This window comes from Protopterus annectens, chromosome 9.part0 (genome assembly GCF_019279795.1).
Source record: "Protopterus annectens isolate FY-2018-M chromosome 9.part0, PAN1.0, whole genome shotgun sequence".
Classification (NCBI taxonomy): domain Eukaryota; kingdom Metazoa; phylum Chordata; order Ceratodontiformes; family Protopteridae; genus Protopterus; species Protopterus annectens.
Genome location: NC_056743.1, coordinates 113,260,770 through 113,277,449, shown reverse-complemented (window position 1 = coordinate 113,277,449; position 16,680 = coordinate 113,260,770). Strand labels below are relative to the sequence as shown.

At 46.3% G+C, this 16,680-nt stretch overlaps 1 protein-coding gene across 1 annotated transcript in view; it reads left to right on the top strand.

Annotated features, from left to right (window-relative positions):
- LOC122811072 (diacylglycerol kinase zeta-like) overlaps positions 1–16,680 on the top strand; it is a 3,109,428-nt gene that overhangs the window by 2,640,251 nt on the left and 452,497 nt on the right. The gene's annotated exons all lie outside the window — the stretch shown is intronic.

Genomic DNA, 16,680 nt, shown 5'->3' with positions numbered 1-16,680 from the left:
GTGGAATGCCCTGCCTGCAAAAATCTGAGTCTATAATTTTTGCTTTACCCAGTTAGTTTTCCTCAGTTTAAGCTTTTTTTTTTAATTCAAATTCAAAAGCTGCATGTTTCAGTAGGGACTCATAAATCACTTGCCCTGGTCCTATCTTTTGGTGAGTTCTTCATGAGGGTGGGAGATGTCATGAGATTTAAGTATGATGCCTCAACAACGCAACCATCAAGGTTGAACCCAACACTAAACTACTTGGGTCATTATTGATGACAAACTAAACTTCGATCTTCACATCCAAAACTCCATGAAGAAAACTCATCAGAAATAAGGTCTTGTCTATAGAAGCAAAAGATTCCTGACAAATGAATCCAAACTCACTCTAGCATAAACCTATCTACTACCCATTATATGCTGCTCCAGTTTTTACTAGCTTCCATAGGTGTTTACTAGTCTAATGACCACAAGGGCCTTTTTAAGCCTAGCCATGCATCCCAAATCTCTGACAAGTTCTGATACCCCTGATAAGTGTAAGCGTGGGCCTGGGAGATGAAACATTTACAGGTTACCCATGTCCATTAGAGACATAGGTGCCAAACCAGGGATGCATTTCTGTTTTTCCATCCAGTTGTCCAAGTTGCACTTGAATTGAGTTAAGGAGGAACTCTGCTTCACATGGATGGAGAGCATGTTTCATAGATTTGGGTAGTCTCTGGGATACATACCTATCTCTCCAGCAGGTCCTATTTATATCACAGGCAAGGCTTAAGTCTTTAGAATGGGTAATTTTGGTGCTGTTTATTTTGTGAATATGCAGGTGGTCCATCAGAGTGGGGTCTGACAATACCCTGTATGCCAGGCATAGATCTTCTCTCAAAAGCCTGTAGGAGACAGAATACAGGGATCGGGCCTTGAGATGATCTGAGTAGGACATTTTACTTATACCCCATAGTCTTTTAGTGAGGAACCTCTGTGGACATTCCAATTGTTGGATATGCCTGGTTAGGCACATACCAAAGGGGGCCTTGTACTCAATGACAGGTCTGATGAATGCTGAATACAGAGGAACAGAACAGTGACTTCCTTGGACTTATATGCCATACCTTTGTTTATAAGTTGTGCAGCACAGAAGGATTTCCTCACCACTGTAGACACGTGTTGGTGAAAGGATAGATTACTATCTCTGTGTGTCCCTAAGTCCCTGACTACTGGCTTAACTCTAAGGGGTGTGATGTCAGTATGATATTTACCAGGGATGGATGACTTCCCAAAGGATACTGTTATGTATTTCTTGGCATATAGTTTTAGTCCATGGCTCTGACACCAGTTGTTTGTCTGTGTCAGCCCCTCCTGGAGAACATTTGTGATAGTGTGAAATTCAGTGACAGCTCCTAATTTGCAGTCATCTGAAAAGTTAGTCAGCCAGAGACCATTGACATTGGCCTTGACTTCTGAGAAGTAAATGCCAAGAAAGGAGCGGTCCAAGGACTGATCTCTGAGGGACTCCACTTGTGACTTGCCTCTTTGTAGAGGTGGACTCCCAATTTTAACTTCCTGGGTCCTGTCTATGAGCCATTTGGCTATCCACAGGTTGACATATGGATTTGTACCTAAACTCTTGAGTTTGTCAGTAATGCTGGCGTTAGGTATTGTGTCAAATGCCTTGGCCAGGTCAAGGTTGGCAGTGTGAATGATTTTGCCCTCATCCATTGCTTTGGTGGCCTTCTCAAAGAAGTCCACCAGGTTGAGTAGGCATGATCTGCCCTTGAGGAAACCAAACTGGGTTAGGTCCAGTGTCTGGAGGTTAAATCTTTCCATGGCTTTACACATAAGATTAGTGAGACTTATGAGTCTGTAGTCTCCAGGGTCTGTAAATGGTCAGCCTTTGTGCAGAGGGATGACTGTTACCTTTCTCCATTCATGAGGCACGGAGCCTATTTGGAGGCTACAGTTAAATAGTAATTCCAGAGGCCCTGATAGATCATGTCTCTTGCTATTTAGAAGGCATCCTGTGATATTGTCTGGACCCATTTATGCAATGTTCTTGGTCTTAGAGAGAGGATTAAGGACCTGTTCCCTAGTGATAGTAGGGGGAGTTATATTTGATAATATTTCTTGAGGGGAGGTTGAGGGAGAGAGAGTTGTAAAGTTGGAGCTGAATTTATCAGTGAGGAGGTTTGCTATATCTTCTGGCTCAATGTAGGTGGCTTCGTTTACAATGAGCTCTGTACACAATTGTGTATTGCCTTTGAGGTTGTTGACATAGCAAAAAAATGCTTTGTGGTTGTCCTTGGCCTGGGAGGCCAAACTTACCTTAAATTTGGCTTTGGTAGACTTTATTTGTCCTCTGAGTTATTTGTTTAGTTTGATGAGAGTGCTTTTATCCTGCTGGGTGGTGCACCTCCTAATTTTTGCCATGATTTTCTTCCCCTTGTTATACAGCCTACTGATTTTGTGATTCTGCCAGGGTGGCTTGTTTTTTGAGCTAGTTCTGTACTTCTTCCTGGTGGGTACAGCTGCCTCAATGCAGCTATTAACATGCTTGTACAGGGTTTCTGTGAACAGTTCTGCATAGGCAGCAGCGTTCTCGGCGTTTATGGGGGCTTGAAATGTTGCCAGGTTCTAAATAGCAGGAAGTTAGCCTTGAAATAATTACTGAATATTCTAGGTTTAGTTGGGGGTTCAGGTTTTATTTTTACTTCAAAGGAGACCATTTTGTGGTCTGACCTTACCAGGGAAGGCATTACAGTAGGGGGTATGCAGCAGTGTCCCATATTGGTGAGGACCAGATCCAGTATGGTTGGATCCCTGGTTGGTGTACTGACTATCTGGTCCAGGGAATTTGTGTTTACAAAATCCAGGAATCTCTGTGCCTGTGTGATAAGTTGTCAAACTCACCTTCATTCTTGCTGGATGGGTTCGGAGCCGATCCTCGGCTCCGACTCGGCACTTGCTAAGCTTGAGAACTCATTTTACCAGCTCGAGGCAACCCTATATCCCATGATGCAAGGCGTGACTACCTCAGATCTCGTTTGCCACTTCGCGAAGAGGTCTCTTTTTTGCCAGCTCAGGTAAAAATTTCAAATTGTGAAGTTTAGTCAGGGTTTTTTCTCCCTTAGCTCCTATTTTTACTTTATCGAGTATTTTTGATATTAATAGTTAATCTCTACCCTATATTTCCCTTCTTTAGGTTAGGATTTTTTTTCCCTTTTTTTAGGCCTTAAACCTCCCTCTCAGTTAATTCCTGTCAGGTTGTGTGTTGTCTGTTTTTTGGGTGTTAACTGTGTGACTGTTGTGTGTTTGTGTTTTTGTGGACATAATTATGTCTAAGGAAGTGAAGGTCTCAGGCTTCAAGAAGTGTGACTCGTGCTGTCAGAAAATGTCTCTGACAGACGGTCACACTTCTTGTGTGTACTGCCTGGGGCCTTTACACCTGCAGGACTCCTGTGCCATTTGTCACTCTTTTAGCCAGAGAGTCCTGCAGGAATGAAAAAATAAATTAATTCTTCATGGCTTGCTAAAGCCAGAGGGTTCTCCGACCAAGGCTGGGTCGGTCAAACCCTCTAAGCCATCTAAAGCCCAGGCTGTAGTGTCCAAGCCTTCGGCTGTGGCTCCGACTCCTTCGGAGTCGAGATCGGCTTCGGCCGGAGCCCATCTTTCCTCTTTGGAAGTTGTGGTGTCGGCTCCGTCTGGCTCCAACACACAGATACCTATTACCTTGTCGGCTCCGGCTGGAGCCGACGTGTCTTTGTCCAGTATTGGAGCCGATAAGTCTTCGGCTCCGTCTGTAACCGAGGGATTGTCGGCTCCGATGGCTCCATCCAGGAAGAGATCTCAGTCTCCTTCCCTGGAGTCGATTCGTTCGGCTCCGGGATCTCCTCTTTTGTCGGAGTGGAGCCATCGGAGCTGATCTTCAAGATCTTCCAGGCTGTCAGACCACGACTTAGAGAGGGTGGTAAGCAGACTGTTGAAGTCACAGGCACTAGCCCAAATGCTCCATAGCCCGTCTCAACAGACGTCTGCTATTTCTCATCCCCCTGAACTTCCTCCTCTGACTCTCCTTCAGAGTTCGGAGCCGGAGCTTCTCGGAACGGTGACCGTGGATGCGCCGGAGCCGATACTATCCCTTTCGGCTCCGACGTCTTCGGCTCCGATCTCCTCCATAAGACCTTCTTTGGAGGGATCCGGTCATCGAGTCTCCCTTGTCGGCTCCGAGGGGGCGAGTGGCATCGGACCCTTGTCCGACCCTGCTCTCCCTCTTGGAGCTTCGGCATTGGTTAGCTCGGCACCGACATCGGCTTCGGAGCCTTCTCTTTTGGTGGGGCTGGGGATTCCTGTTTCTTCGGAGCGGGATTCTTCTGGCCACCCTGGGAGAGGAGCCTTCAAGGTGATGAGGAGTGTCCTAGCCCCTGAGCTAGGTCAACGGTCTATTCCTTTAGCTCCTCCATCTTCGGTGCCTGTTGATGTCTCTTGCCAGTCTCTTGCTCCTGGACCCAGGGATCCATCGCCCCAGGTTTTTCCACTGGGAATAACTTCCTCTTCCGAGGTTTCTCCTGATCCCGCAGCAGAACCCCCGCGTAAGAGGACGTGTAAGAGGAAGCACACAGACTCCCCTGAGTCTACTACATCAGATACCGACTTAGATGAGTCGGAGGGTTCCCCACAGTCCCCCTCTGAGGATGTCTCTTTTTCAGACATCCTGGAACTCCTTAAGCAGAGGGGGAACTGGCCTTCCATTAACCCCTCCGAGGATGAGTCGGTATACCTGGAGGCTTTTGGATCTCGACCCTCCACCTCCTGGGTGTCTCCGCCTTTCGACCCACTCATGCAAGTAGTGGCTCGGAAGGCGTGGGCAGCCCCGGATTCTGTGGAACCACTTCCTAGGAGGCCCTCCAAATTTATTACAGCCCCTGCAGACAAACAGTTTCTTTCTAAGGGCGTCCCTGTTGATGCTATGGTGGTGGCGGCGGCCACCAAGAAGGAACTTGCTGATCCTTCTGTGCCTGTCCATCCTCCTAATAAGGATTCTAGGACCATGGATAGGTACAGCAAGCGGATTTTTTCTTCAGCGACCTTTGCCATGCGTTCGCTGAACTACCTTTGTCACTTTACCAGACTTCAGAGAGACATTCTCAAGGAACTGGGTGAAGTGGTTCAGGATCCTTCGGCGACTGGGGCTCAGGATAAGATTGCCTCACAGCTAGGAATCCTCAATTCTTTGACTAATTCCTCCATGCGGCTCATTTCTTATGCAGCCGATGGGGCGAGTAGGGCCGCAGGCACAGGAGTGGCACTTGGGCGTCAGGCCTGGATGCGGCTTTGTAATTTTGCAGACCCCTTTAAGGCATCCTTCACCAATACTCCCTTTGACGGTTCGGCTTTGTTCGGGCCTCAGGTGAAGGATACTTTGACCAGGTGTGAACAAGACGGCAAGACTCTTTCTGCCGTAGGAGTCCATTTCTCCACTCCTTCAAGACCCTATCCAAAGGGTCAGAAGGGAGGGAAAATGTGGTTCCGTAAATCTCAAGGAGTCACGCCGGACACACGTGGTCAGTTTACCCCTAGAGGCAGAGGGGGTAATAATAATAATAGGCGCTGCCCATGGGGCAGAGGGGGTCTGCAGAATCAGGGTAGCAGGGAGACTCTCCCTGATAAACCCTTCCAGCATCCCTGAGGTGTTGCCCGACTGTCCACCCTTGGAGGCAGTCGGGGGAAGATTGTCGCTGTACCCAGTAACCTGGCATTCCCTTTCTCAAGACAAATGGGTACAGTCGATCATATCCGAGGGCTACAATATCCCTTTCGCGAGGTATCCCGTTCCTCATCAATCCCTTCCAGACGTCTCACCCGGTCTAAGGGAATTGGCAAAGCAGGAGGTATCAAAGCTCCTAGCAAAAAGAGCCGTCCAAATAGTGCCAGCAGACCAAGTAGGATCCGGCATCTACTCAGGATTCTTTTTGGTCCCCAAAAGGACGGGAGATTGGAGACCAATTTTAGACCTCAGCAAACTAAACAAGTTTGTCAAGAAGGCAAGGTTCTGGATGGTCACGCTTCAGTCCATTTTACCCTTTTTGGGCAAGGATAACTGGATGTGCTCATTAGACCTTCAGGATGCGTACTACCATATAAAGATTCACAGGCACTTCAGAAGGTTTCTCCGCTTTTGGCTGGGGTCCAGTCATTTTCAGTTCAGAGCCCTGCCCTTTGGCCTCATTACAGTCCCCAGAGTGTTTACCAAATGTATGGCAGTGGTTACAGCTCATCTGAGATGTCAAGGATTCCAGGTGTTTCCGTATCTAGACGACTGGCTCCTCTCCACCACCACCAGGCATCAACTTCTCAAGGCCAGAGATTACACTCTGCAAACCTGCAAACAGTTGGGGATTTCAATAAACTTTGAAAAATTTTCTCTGTCGCCTTGCCAATCTATTACCTTTATAGGCGCAGAATTAAACACTGTCAATATGTCAGCCAGACTCACAAAGCAAAGAATTCTGGACATTCAGAAGTATGTTCGGATCATATTACTCAGCAAGAAGATCAGAGCCAAATTTGTCCTGAAGGTTCTGGGTCTTATGGCTGTGGCCATTGTTCTACTGCCATTAGCCTGCTTCCATATGCGTCTTCTGCAGTGGATGTTGTTCACTCAGTGGTCATTCCAGCAGCTCCCCTTGAGTCACGAGATTTGTGTCACGCAGTCGTGCAAGAGTCATCTAACCTGGTGGATGTCTTCTCCTCTGCTCCATCAGGGCCGACTGTTTGTTCCCCCAGTTCCGGTTGCCACAGTTACTTCGGATGCCTCCCTGATCAGGTGGGGGGGGCATTATCAGGGCAGGATGGTCCATGGGACTTGGCAACCCATAGAATACCATCTGCACATAAATGTCCTAGAGATGAGATCAGTGCTTTTAACGTTGCAAGCCCTCAGCAACTTTCTTCCCTTGGGGACTATTGCAGTTCAGACGGACAACATGTCTGTAGTCTGGTATATCAACAAGCAGGGCGGGACCAGGTCCTACCCACTGTGTCGAGAAGCTCTCAGACTTTGGCAATGGGCAATCTCCTCTCATCGGTTTCTGATAGCAACGCATATCCCCGGGAGATCCAACCTCTTAGCGGACAGACTGAGCAGAGCTATTCTCATGCCACACGAGTGGTCTCTCAAGCAATCGGTAGTGGACGAGATTTTTCAGAAGTGGGGCTTCCCTTCCTGCGACCTTTTTACTACACCCCAAAACAGCAAATGCCCGGACTTCTTCACCCGCTTTCCTCTACCAGGCCATTCCCCGAGAGACTCTCTATCCCAGGATTGGCCCCGGGGACTTCTGTATGCCTTTCCTCCGTTTCCACTGATACCACAAGTTATTCAGAAAGCTACCGTATTGAGAGCCAAGTTGATCCTCATTGCCCCTTACTGGCCTCGACAAATTTGGTTTCCGACCCTGCATCGTCATCTCCTGGCACAGCCTTGGCATCTGGACCCAGTTCCAGATCTTCTGACCCACCAGTCGGGTCAACTGCACCGGGCCCTTCATTCTCTCAACCTCACTGCTTGGTTGCTCCACTTCCTTCCTTAGCCAGGCTTCCTATGATCTCTAACCCCGTTAGGAATATCATAGTAGCTTCTCTAAAGTCCTCCACCAGAAAGATTTATGCTAGTAAGTGGAAATGTTTTTCTTTCTGGGCAAAGTCTAAACACATAGATCCCTTTACTGCTACAGTTCATTCTGTTTTGGACTTCTTAGCAGAGATTTTTCAATCAGGGTCTTCCTCTTCTACAGTTAAAGTCCAATTGGCAGCAATCTCAAATTTTCATGTGGGTTTAGCGGATCAAAACATAATGTCTCACAAGCTTTGCAAAGCCTTTCTGAGAGGTATATTTCTCCTGAGGCCTCCAATCAGAGATCCTCCTCCACAATGGGATTTGAACTTAATGCTGGCATCCTTGATTCTACCTCCCTTTGAACCGGCTGCCACATGCTCCTTGAAGTTTCTTTCCTGGAAAACAGTTTTCTTGGTGGCTGTTACTTCAGCTAGGAGGGTTTCTGAATTTCAAGCCCTCTGTGTCCGTTCCCCTTACTTGGTTTTTCACAAAGATAGGGTATCATTAAGGCCTAATCCATCCTTTTTGCCCAAAGTTGCTTCCCAGACAAATCTTAATCAATCTATTGATTTGCCAGTTTTTTTCCCTAATTATTCAGACAAAGCTGAACAAAAACTTCATTGCTTAGATGTCCATCGTCAACTCAGATATTATTTGGACAGAACTAAACAATTCAGGAAATCTGATCAACTATTCCTTTCTTATGCAGAGAACAGAAAAGGTCTCCCAGTCTCTAAAGTGACTTTATCCAGATGGCTGTCTTCTATCATTTCCTATGTTTATCATCTTAGAGGCAAGCAACTGTCCTCAAAACCAAAAGCACATTCTACTAGGAGCCTGTCCACATCCACAGCCTTTCAGGATAGGCTACCTATTGACACCATTTGTGCAGCAGCCACTTGGGCCACTCCTCACACCTTTGTCTCTCATTACAAATTGGACTTGGCCTCCAGGGACAGGGCTAGGTTTGGTTCCACAGTTCTCAAGAGTCTGTTCCATTGAGCCACCCAGGATAGAGGTGCTAGGGACGCGGTCCCATCCAGCAAGAATGAAGGCGAGTTTGACAACTTAACATTTAGAAGTTATGTACATACCATAACGTTCCATGTTAGTTGTCTTCTCTCTTTCTTAAGGCCCCTCCCTCCTTCCCCCTGGCCTGGACTGATCTTGAGGTTGTACCTTCCTTTTGTTGGGGGTGCTGTCACTCTTTCCAAGAGTTCCCAGTAGGAAGAGTCTTTATTGTTAGTGGCTATCGGCCTAGTTTTCTACTACATTTAGTTATCTTCTTCCTGGGGAAGAAGTGTTTTTTGGCAGGGTTTCTTCTAGCTACCAAACGAGATCTGAGGTAGTCACGCCTTGCATCATGGGATATAGGGTTGCCTCGAGCTGGTAAAATGAGTTCTCGAGCTTAGCAAGTGCCGAGTCGGAGCCGAGGATCGGCTCCGAACCCATCCAGCAAGAAAGAAGGCGAGAGAAGACAACTAACATGGAACGTTATGGTATGTACATAACTTCTAATTTTGTGTCATATAGGATTCCCAGTTAATAGTGGGATAACTAAAGTCACCCATGAATGTGGTATTGGGTTGGATGGTTAATGTTTCTAATAAGTTTAAATACTTGGTATGGGTTTCCTTGGTCATAGAGGGGGACCTATACATTGCAAGGAAGTGGTATTGTATTTTAGCTATGGTGATTTGAACATGAGCAGTTCATGTACATTGTCCTGTTTGACCAGCCTTGAAGTATGTTTATTTTTTTATGTAAATAGAGACAAATCCACCTTTAGTCCCTGCCTGTGAAGTAGCTGGCCTAAATGTGTGGAAGGCATTATAACCTTGCACTGTTGGTGTGGTCTCTGTGGCTTTAAACCATGACTCAGTGACTGCATAGACATCAACATTTTCTACGGTAAAGAGAACTTCCAGGGAGTGGAGTTTTTTGTTTAGACTCCTAGCATTGAGCAATAATACCTTTAGATTTTTTTGGTTTTGATTTGCTATGTTGGAAGTACTTTCAGTTTGGTATTGCCTAAAAAAGGCAGTATGGGGTAAGAATGTTTTAGCTAATATTCGAAAGCCTAGAGGGAGAGATGCAGACCATCCCTGCCAATGCAGCATGGTCTGTTGACCATCTCATTCCATGCTGACAAATATTGCACCCCCTTAGAATGACACCAGAAATTTAGCCAGTTTAAAATTAAAGTCATAGGTTCATAGGTTCATACTAGGCTATCTGCCCAAGGGCATTTATAAGCCTAGCCCATAGTTATTTGGCTTTCGCCACCCCTTTAGTTTGAATAAAACTATGCCTATTATTTTGCTGTGCCTCTGTCAAGCAGTGACACTGAAGTAATCCCTGGGGTATATCTGCGATCCCCCATCCATTGGTCAAGATTCCTCTTGAACAAGGCCAGCGAGGTGCTCTGCCTCACATGTACCGGGATTTTGTTCCACAGCATAGGGAGTCTCTGGGTGATGAATCTGTCCCTCCAGCATGTTCTATTAATAACCGTGTCAAGGTTTAAGTCTCCCGCCCTTGTGGTTCTGAGGGATCTAGATTTTTTGAGGTGAAGCATATTCATCAAATCAGGGTTTGACATGGCCTTATATGTCAGGCACAGGTCACCTCTGAGCAAGCGGTATGAGACTGAATAGAGCTGGAGTTTCAGTCAGGCAGCATAAGACATATTTTTGAGACCCTTTATCCTTTTGGTGAGGAACTTTTGGGGCCTTTCCAGCTGCTGCAGGTGTCTGGTCAGATACATTCCGAATGGGGCATTGTACTCAATCATAGGTCTAATGAGTGATGAGTACAGGGGGGCGATGACCTCCCTTGATCTAGATGTGAATCCCTTCATGATCAGGTGGGCAATGTAGAAGGTTTTCCTAACTACTTTAGCAACATGAGTGTCAAACGAAAGGCTACTGTCAACCTGGGTCCCCAGATCCCTGATGACTTCTTCTGTGCTCAGTGGATTGCCACCTATATGGTAGCTAGGGGTAACCTTGTTTTTCCCGAAGGGTATGACTATGCATTTCTTGGCATTTAACTTTAGGCCATGGCTCTGGCACCAGTTATCCGTTTCTGTGAGGCCCTTCTGACGGATATCTATGTCAGATGTGTTTTCGACTATGGCGCCCAGTTTGCAGTCATCTGCAAACTTTGTCAGCCATAACCCTCCTGTGTTTGCTTGTACTTCAGAAAAGTAGATGCTGAACAAGAGTGGACCCAGGACTGAGCCCTGTGGGACACCACTTGTGACAGGCTTTGAGTCTGACATGGCTCCAGCAACTCTGACCCTGTGGGTTCTGTCACTTAGCCAGTTTGCAACCCATCTTGTGATGTATGGGTTTACATTCAAGCTGATGAGTTTTTTGATGATACCTGAGTGGGGTATTGTGTCGAAGGCCTTTGCCAGGTCAAGGTAGGCTATATGGACTGCCTTTCCCTCATCAATGGCCTTGGTGACTGTCTCAAAAAAGTCAACCAAGTTTAAAAGGCATGATCTGCCTTTGACAAAGCCAAACTGGGTTGGATCCAAAGTCTGCAAGTTCCCTATGTCTTTATTTATGAGTTCCATTATGATCCTCTCCATGGCTTTGCAGATAAGGCTTGTCAAGCTAATGGGACGGTAATTTCCAGGGTCGGTGGAGGCACCGCCCTTGTGAAGTGGGACCACAGTCGCCGTGCGCCACTCCTTGGGTACGTATCCTGAGGTGAGGCTAAGATTAAACAGCTGTCCTAACTGTGGGTTTAATTCCTCATTGAGTTCATGGAGCACACAGCCGGGACACCATCCGTCCCATGGATGCTGTGTTTTGCTTTGTAGAGAGCAGTTCTCACCTGGGCGTTGGAGATGTTTGGGGGGGCTACAATCCTCTGGTATAGATATCTCTCCTTTTGGGAGAAGTTTGCACTGAACCTGTCAGCCAGTATGTTGGCAATGTGTGTAGGTTCAGTAATCTTCACATCATTTTGAACTAATTCTGAGCATATCTGGGAGTTTCCTCCTAGGTTTCTAACATAGCTAAAGAAGGCCTTATGATTGTCTTTTGAATCCTTGGCGATTTTTCTCTCAAAATTTGCCTTGGATGATTTTATGAGAGCTCTTAGTCAATCATCTTTTGTTCGTATTGTGGCATCATCCTTGGAGAAGGTAAAATGCTGCTCAGTGCTAGGTTCATACCAGCCTGAGACAGATTCCGAGAGCTCCATGAAGTCTCTCTTCATATGTTCTAGGGAGGTACGTCTCAGGTCATTTACTCCCACATGGACTATGACTGAATCATATTGGTAATTGTAGTCCAGTGACCTAAGTGCATGTGTAGTGTGGCAGATGCTAGACCCTGATAAGCAACTGACTGTAACATTCTCCTTTCTCAGCTTGGTGAGAGGGCCATCAGTATGCCTCCAATGAGTAGAATTTTGGATTTTGTGGTGGCTTGCCTTATGGGCTTGGAGGTAGAGGCTCCTTGAGATGTAGCTCCATGTGATAATGTGGGGCTGCTGAGGGTATTTGTTATGTGTACTTCATCTAGGAATTATTTGTGGTTTAGGCAGGTTACATGTAAGTGCCTCAGCGTATGTGGGTTGGTATGTCTGCTTTGAATTGTCAGTGATGGGTGCAGTGTGTGTACTACTAACGTCCTTATTGACATTAGAAGTACTTTTATCTGAGAGCTTTGCCTCCAGTGACATTGTGTAAATACATTTCTCACATACAATATCAGTTTGTTTGAGAATTAACTGGTTGTCAGTAAACATGAGATAATTTCTGCATTACCTCAGGATGCCCATATCCATCAAGCTGGTAATGGAGGCAATAGGAAAGTTCATATCCATGGCAGCGGACCCTTTTTTATTGATTAGACAGTTGGAGTGAGAATATCAGTCACTGTCAGGAATATCCGATTTACGGCTATGTTGACAGTGCTTGTCACTGCAAACTAGTTGTCCCATGTGCAACTAGGTACTGGAGAAATTTCAATTGTGTTTTTACAGGAAAAAAGTTACTCAAGGTGTCTGAGTCTGTACAGAGTACAACCAAACACTTGAAAGGGAAACTGATACGTAGACCCTGAAAATTTAAGGATGAAGTATTTAGGCAGATATTCTGAAGTTAGAAACAAATCAAGCAGTACTTAGTGAACACAAAGAATTAGCTTGTCAAAAATGATGAAAAGAGGGGAGTCACATGAATGGCCACTGCCTGGCTACTACTAATGCTGGCCTTACCACAGCTTCACTCTGTTGGTATACAGTGCTCCTTTGCTTCTTCTCTCACCAGAAGCAAAATGTTAACACCAGTCCAAAGAAGAGAAGCAGGCCACAGCCTGTTTGGTGATCCACATTCTTATCCCAGATGATGCAAGGGTCTGTAGGCTTTTTCTGGTAGATGCCTTTTGTAGTCTTTTTCTGGTAGACGCCTTGAATAGCAGCCAGACCAATCAGGAATGTTAAGTACAGACACTTACTGTCCAACCAGAAACAGTCAGGAATCAATGCAGTCTACTCCTTCTCTCACCAGGACCAGAATGTAAGCACAGATGATTCCAAGCTATCACCTCTAAAGCAGTTTTTAGGCTTTCTGGTGATTAGCAGTCTCAAGGAAAAATGTCCATGTACTCGTCCTCTCAACAGGAGAAAAGAGAAGCACTAAATCATAAGATGACTGCTGAGAGGCAGAATGTGGGCTCTCCAATAAATGGTGGCCTTTCAATAAATATTTAAAGGTAAGATGAAAAAAATGGGTTATCCTAAACACTGCAGTGCCCACTAAGCAGTAGATATGGAACTGGGTAACTTAAGTTTTAGCTAAGTGGAGAGACACTATTTTTAAAAGAGCAGGATAGGTTGAAAGGGGGTGGGCACTTTTGTATTCTGGTACTGTGTAATACAGTAGGAAGGCCGATAAATTTAAATAGTCGAAGGGAAGTGATTTCACAAAATGGTAATTTTGTGCTTACTCACACCAGCCAGAGAAAGGAGAAAAGGAAGGAGATGTATGGGCGAGTAAGGGACAGGCAACTAAAAAGACAGTGGCATTTAAGAACACAACAATAACACGGTAGGAAAAAATTCTGTCTGACTCGCAAGAGACAGAGCTGTAGTCTCTTTTCAAGTTTTAATATGCAATTAAAAGCAGAATACAAGTAAAACACAATGCAAAGAAAACAAATCACAGTATACAAAATCGAAAAAGGCAATAAAGTAATACAAAGTACAAGAAATCAAAAGCAAACTAACAATCTGATATTGTTAATCCTCGTTCATTCCTTACACATGGGTATTGGTTCCGACCTCGGAACCGAGCCAGCCATTTTTCAAGCTCGTGTCAGCTTCAAACTCTCGAGCTAAACTCTTACCCACAATCCCCCTCTCCCTGTTACCTCAGATTTCATTTGCCACGTTGCCATTCGGTCGTGTCAAGCTGCTTCTCTTGAGCTAAGTACAGTTGTTTGTTGTTTAATAACCATTTATATCACATTTATGTCAGAAAAGTTTCTATTTCATTGTCTCTTACCCTATCGCATCTAGCGACCTTACATTCTTCAGGTTTTTCTTCTCTTTTCTCTACCTTTTTACCACGAGGTATTCTCCCCTTACCATCATTGCTAATCCTTCCCTTTTTCTCATACCTTTGGGTATTCTTTTGACCCATTGTTGACACCCTTTTCTGCTTTCTAATTTAGCTATCATGGCAGATAAGAAAGGTAGTCCGGGGTTTAAACAGTGTTCTGATTGTGGACACAAACTTCCTACTTCGGATCCACACTCTTAGTGGGTTTATTGTTTGGGGATGTCCCACTTATCTGTTGACCCGTCCTGTACTATTTGTGAAAACTTTTCAAATAGAACTTTGTTGGAAAGGAAAAACAAGCTGTTACTGAAGGGACTTCTTAAATCTCCCTTTTCAGAGGCTATTTCTGGGTCAGAGGCCTCAACCCCTCCTAGAGCCCATAAGAAAATCTTGGATGTTCCTACCAAGGCTAAATATTTGCCTTCGTCACCAGCTGGGGACTCCTGCCAACCAAAACTTAAAAAGGCTAAAGTTTTGGCTCCGGAGCTCACTCAGTCAGCCCCAGTGCTTTTGGTGCCTAGACCTTCGGCACCGAGGACTTCGGCTCCATTAGTGATCTTGGCTCCGTCTTCTCCTGCAGCCTTCACTATATTGGCACTGAGGGGCTCCTCGGTTCAGACTATTGCCACTGTATCGGCACCAACCATTCAGTTGGTGCAGACCTTGACCACGTCAGCTCCAACATCTTACTCGTAACCGACGCCTTTATTGTTGACTCCAGTTTTTTTCGGTTCCAGCTTCGGCACCGATTCCTGTGACCTCGGCACCGATGACTTCTTCGGTGCAGACACTTGTAATCCAGTCTCTCTCAGCACTGTTGTTCTCGGTGCGGGCTGGTGAGATGGGCACCGAGTTTGCCTCTTCTCTGGACAGGTCTGTTTCGCCTTCGGTCTCTGTGAGGTTCACTAGAAGTCTTTCTGAACACGATGTGTTGCGTCTTATGGATCAGGTGCTCCTGGCCAGAGGTATCCCACTCCCCAGGAACTATCCTTCTTTGGGAGGTGATCACCCATCTCCAAAGACCCCTTCTTATTCTCCTCCTTCATTGCCTTTGAAGTCCATGGATATAGCACAGTCTTCCCCTTCTGCGGTTCCCTTTATGGATCTCACTAAGGAACCACAGTTGCCTTTGTGGCAAGAAAGTTTTGCCATGACCAAGGATGTCAGTTGTGACACGCATAGTTTGCTGCTCCACAGCCATCCAGGGACTCCGGGTCGGCAGGCTGAGCCACTTAGGGGAGGGATGACCCATGTCCTAGAGATTCACTCCTCTTCAGGTGGACCAGCCTTCCAACTGATGGAGAAGGCTTTCGCTGCTGCTGGCGATACTGAACTGTCTATCCCTCCTCCCTCCTCTGGTACACTGGTTCCACAAGTCGCACCGAGCGGACACTGGGTGCAAGGGCCTCTGGACATATTCCCACAGGAAACCCCTTTTCCGCTGTCTTCCCCAGCTTCTCCCACTGAGGAAGGCCACTGGAAAAGTTTGTGTAAGAGGAAGCACATGGACTCCACAGAGGAGTCCGTCACTGAAGACACAGATTTTGATGAGGGGGAAGGATCCCCTCGGTCACCCTCTGAGGTATGCTTTGGTGATATCCTCAAAATCCTGAAACAGAAAGGTGACTGGCAGTCCTCTAATCTGACCTCTGAGAAATCTGTGTTCCTGCAGGCCTTTCCCGCCCTGCCCCGTACCTCCTGGGTTACTCCATCTGCCGATGAACTTGTCTGGCTTATCGTGCAGCATGCTTGGAAGGCTCCTGACACCATCGAAGGTATTCCCGGAGGCCAGATAAGATTTTGTCCCCTCCTGCTATGGATCCCCATTGGTCAAAAGGTCTTCCTGTGGATGCTTTGGAGGTGGCGGCCGCAACAAATAAGGATCTGGCAAAAGAAGAAAGCCAGATTGTCCATCCACCTAACAAAGAGTCCCGGGCCTTGGACAGGAAAGGAAAGCGCACCTTTGCATCAGCAACCTTTACTATTAGGTCCCTAAATTATATGGCACACTTTACCAGGCTTCAAAGGGATCTGATTTCTGAGCTTTCTGAAACCTTGGCTTGTGCCGTGTCTGATGAGGTCCGTGACAAAGTAGCCTCTCAGCTGGCCACCATTGAGTCAATATCTAACTCCTCTATGCGACTGATATCTCACGCATCTGAAGGAGCAGCTAGATCAGCGGGTTCAGCTGCGGTCTTGAGATGACATGCCTGGATGCGCTTGTGCAATTTCACAGAATCCTTTAAGGTTTCCTTTCTTAATGCTCCCATTGAGGCCTCCTCATTGTTTGGACCCAAAGTTAAAAGCACACTGACCAGATGTGAACAGGATGGTAAAACCCTTTCTGTCATAGGTGTCCGTTATTCTTCCACTCAACGTGCTTTCTCCCAAAACCAAAAGAGTGGAAAGATATGGTTCAAGAAATCTCAGGGTCCTTTCCATGACACACAGGCCGAGTTCTCCCCTATAGGTCCGAGGGGGAAACTCACAGGGAAGATGCTCCTTT